Source organism: Ambystoma mexicanum, chromosome 13 (assembly GCF_040938575.1).
Source record: "Ambystoma mexicanum isolate Mex_15411 chromosome 13, UKY_AmexF1_1, whole genome shotgun sequence".
NCBI classification, from domain to species: Eukaryota; Metazoa; Chordata; class Amphibia; order Caudata; family Ambystomatidae; genus Ambystoma; species Ambystoma mexicanum.
The window spans coordinates 17,292,277-17,296,809 of NC_090938.1; the positions used below are offsets into that span (position 1 = coordinate 17,292,277).

General features: G+C 41.4%; 1 long non-coding RNA gene across 1 annotated transcript; it reads right to left on the bottom strand.

The window, feature by feature from the left end:
* Positions 1-610: 610 nt before the first annotated feature.
* Positions 611-1,993, bottom strand: LOC138520047 (uncharacterized). The gene is made up of 4 exons (XR_011282772.1): positions 1,884-1,993; positions 1,641-1,754; positions 1,395-1,526; positions 611-954 (listed from the first exon to the last, which is right to left on the bottom strand). It is a non-coding gene; the product is annotated as an uncharacterized lncRNA (long non-coding RNA).
* Between the last annotated feature and the right edge of the window lie 2,540 nt (positions 1,994-4,533).

Sequence of the window (4,533 nt, forward strand, 5' to 3'; positions counted from 1 at the left end):
GATATTAGGAGCGCCCAGGCCCAGGTGGAGCTCAAGGATGGGGAGAGCCCAGGGGTGTGTCAGGTATTAGGAGCGGAGTGGCCCAGGTGAAGCTCAGGGATGGGGAGAGTCCATGTGCGGGTCAGATATTAGGAACGCCCAGGCCCAGGTGGAGCTCAGGGATGGGGAGAGCCCATGGGTGTGTCAGCTATTAGGAGCGCACAGGCTCAGGTGTAGCTCAGGGATGGGGAGAGCCCATGGGTGTGTCAAATATTAGGAGCGCCCAGGTCGAGGTCAGGGATGAGGAGAATCCATGTGCGGGTCAGATATTAGGAGCGCCCAGGCCCAGGTCGAGGTCAGGGATGGGGATAGTCCATGTGCGTGTCAGATATTAGGAATGTCCAGGCCCAGGTGGAGCTCAGGGGTGGGGAGAGGCCATGGGTGTGTCAGATATTAGGAGTGTTAAACAGATGTGATGTCCAGAGGAAAGGAACAGCCTTAATCTAATGTTCCTTATGGAATGGAAGCAAGAGGCTACAAAAGTATACTTTGATTAATCATTATTCAATTTTATTAATTAATGCATAAAACATTTTTTGAAAAATATTTCATAAAATACAGTATACTATCATTCATCATAATACAAACCGTGAATCATCAATTTCATTAATAAGAACCAAGTTTTTACAAATCAAGGTCTGTGTAGACCAATTCTCAGAGAGTCTTTCCGGCTTCCTCATTTGTAATTTCCTAAATTTAAATAGTATTCTTACGCTTGGTTCACACATGGCAATCTTACTCTTGCTTCACACATAACAATCAACTGTAGGTGCCCTAGCATGTTACATACTTTCTCATAGGAAGTCATAGGACTTCCCTCAATTAATAGTTTCGACCTTAACAACAACTAGCTATTTCTTTCCATATGTTGTTCTGCGTCTTCTTCAGGATAAATGAACCAATTAACATTTTGTACTAAAACAAAAATGAAAAATAAAAACTGTTACCAAAATTTAAAAACATAGTTAAAACAATGCAGTTGTATACCTCTACTCTCCAATTTCCCTTTAATATGTTATCCAGGGGAAAGTATCTAATTTGCTTTGCCCATATTATTCTTATGGATACAATCTCTAAGAACCACCATCTATTTGAACTTATTTTCAAATTTGTGTGTATAGGGTTAGCAAAACTTTAATCACCCATTGCCCTTATATTCATAAATGTTTGAATTATATCATACCTTCAAATTAGCAAAAAAGAACTGAAATGAGTTCTAACACATTCAAACTGAACAGCCGGTAATCCCTCCCAGCCTCTGTTGAGCGTAACTAATGGCTCAGTCATCTTCTGCCTATAGTCCCTCATTCCCGCATTTTACCTAGTATGCCAAATATCAGGAATATGTAAAATACCTTATTATTAGTGAATAAGGACCTCCCAGTTCATACTGAAGGGCTTCATTGTTTCTTCATGCGTCCTTTGCATGCCACTCTAAGGGTGCCTCTCTGTTTCAAAAGCGCGATCTCAGTGCGATTAAAGTAGATCTAATAGTGGTGAGAGCGAAACTCGATTATATCAATTGCTCCCATCTCTGTAGTGTGTGACACTATTGCATGCCCCCAAGAGCATGCAACAAAAAGAAAGAAGAAGCCAGTTACCTCTATGTAAGGCAATCTATTCTCCAGATCAGTCTTATGGATCCCTTCAACAATACTGGCTTTTGAAATTCAGTAACGCCGTGAAACATCCATCTCCGGGTGTCAATTTGATGTCTATAAGTAGAAAAATGAAAAACAAATAAATGACTTGAATAGCACACTTTAGTATAAACTATAAGCATTATATTAGTCCCCATAATGGTGACCTCTAAGTTTCAGGCTAGGTCTGAAATCGAGCCTTACCAAGATCTATTGTCTCTCGCCCGGCATCACTGTGGGCAAAGAGCCGTTTTCCTTCATGTTTACAAGAGAATCGGGCTCTTCCTGGAAAGTGGAGTCTTCCTATCCCCGTGGTATAGAGCGTCTGAATGAATTACCTCCACGTGTGTGTATACATACGCCCTTCTCAATGGACATAGAAAGAATACTTGGATTCCTATTGGAATCTTTTCTGGATAAGTGGACCAATCACGCAAACCAGATGAATAGAAAGCGGACTAATATAAAAAGAATCCGCAAATACTTAGATAAGCAGACTAACCACGTAACTAAGAGGCATAGAAAGTGGACTAATGTCAAAAGAAATAGAAAGCAGACTAGTAAAGCGTAACGCTTAGGAGACAAACTATTTTGGTACACCAAAGGTGAAAGAGAGAGAACTAATATCTCAAGACTGTTTTATTTCCAAAACTGGACTAATAAGATGTAATATTTAGCCTGATTCAAAGGAAAATTGTGAAAAACGAATTCCGTTAAATTGTCTATTCATGCTATGTCTTGAATAATCAAAAAGACATAAAAATGGACTAGTTCACTATAAGCATAATATATAGTGGCTATCCCAGCAGACATTGGTCCTCATTACACAGAAGGCGGTAAGGGTTAACGGTCACCGGTATGCTACCGGTGACTGTTAACTCTTACCACCTTACTATGAGTTCCCTTTGCGGGACCCGACTTTAACGGCTGGTTTTACCAGCCGTTAAAGTAGGGTGCCGCAAAGGGACCTTGGTGCTAATTACGGTACCGCAATTAGCGGTACCATAATTAGCACCTTCCCCATTCCCATTATGCCCTATGGGGGCAAAAATAGGAATGGGGAAGGGCCTTGGTGAATGGGGAATTACCGCCCCCGCTCACCTTGGAGTAGGGCGGTAATTCCGCCATCCACCAAGGCGGACACAGTAAAATACCGGCGGTAACCATGGCGCTAATAGAGCCATGGTTACCGCCTACCGTGTAATGAGGCCCATTGTGTGATATGGATAAGTTCTATATCAGTCTATATAACTGAAGAGTGCCATTGTGTTTATCTAATGCACTGGTTCCACTCTTCTTGTAAATTAAGTCCATTCACATAGCTCTGGGTATGGTACAGCCACCATTGCTCTCTCTGGGATAATCTCTTGGCCACATTAGGTGAGTCTATACCTACCACTTTTTCTATTGCCCACCACCCCAAGGCCTCACAATCGTGGCCCAATTTGGCAAAATGTGCAGCCAGGGGAGCACTCATTTGTTTATTTCTAATTTTTGATTTGTGCTCAGTAATTTTAAGCTTAACTGCCCGAGAGCTTTTTCCAATATATGTTTTCTCACAAGGACATGTTATTGCATAGATGATGTTATTGCTCTTACATGTGGTATGGTTTCTCAATAGCCATTTCCTTTTGTTAACAGTGACACTAGTACAAGCCGAGGTGGAGGCACAATTACAACAGCTGCCACACAGGTAATGTCCCAAAATAAGTGGCATCCCCCACATAGCAGTCAATCTAGGTTGTGCATCTTGCATCGCACTTCTGTCAGCTTTGGACACCCAATCTATTATGTGTTCGCCCTTTTTAAAGGCATACATTGGTTTAGCTAAAGTGGGAATGTTCAACTGAAGTAGATGCCAATGTTTGGCTATACTTTTCTTTATTTTACTGTATTATAAGTCAATGCACACACCAGCCTGTCATTGGGGGTTTTGGACTTCATTTCTTTTTCCAATAATGTATCTCGCTGTGGGTGCCTAGCTCTTTTTTTGGAATGCGTCAATAATTTAGCATGGTAGCCTCTATTTTTTAATCGTTTCTCTATGATATTAGACTGTTTATGGAAATGGTCCAATTTGGAACAATTACGACACGCCTTCAGGAACTGGCCATAAGGGATGTTAGATCTGAGGGCTTGTGAGTGGAAACGTTCATGCTGTAATATTGTATTCCTATTGGAATCTTTTCTGTAAAGATCAACCAATAGGACTCCCTCTTCTTCCTTACTCAGTAGATCCAAAAAATGGAATCTCCGTGAAGTTGGCCTGCATGGTAAATTTTAAGTTAGGGTTCAACTGGTTCATCCAGTCAAAGAAGGCATGATGATTGCCTCTAGTGCCATCCCATATTATTAGGATGTTGTCTATATATCTCTTGTAAAGTCTAATAGCCTTTTTGAAAGGATTTGTGTCAGCCATTATTTTACTTTCCTCAAAATCCCACATATACAAAGTTGCATAATTTGGGGAAAATGCAGCATCCATTGCCGTTCTCTTGATTTGCATAAAATAGGAACTCTTAAAGTGAAAAATGTTTTTGGTAAGTGCAATCTCCAATAATTCTATTAGGAAATTACTTGGCACCTTATCTATATCCTCTCATGTTTCCAAAAATCTTTTCATCACTCTAAGGGAGTCTAACTGAAGAACATTAGAATATAAACAGGCCGATTCATGGAATTCCTCACAAAAGTGTCGCACGCGGCTGGCGCACAGCGTGCCCATGCGAATGTCTGTGCCAGCCGCATGCGATAAAATCAATTTCTGCGCACAGCGTATTCATGGATTCTTGCCTCCAAAAGCAGACATGGCGCAGAGTGGCGCAGCGACCCTGCAGCAGCGCCAGTTACGCCC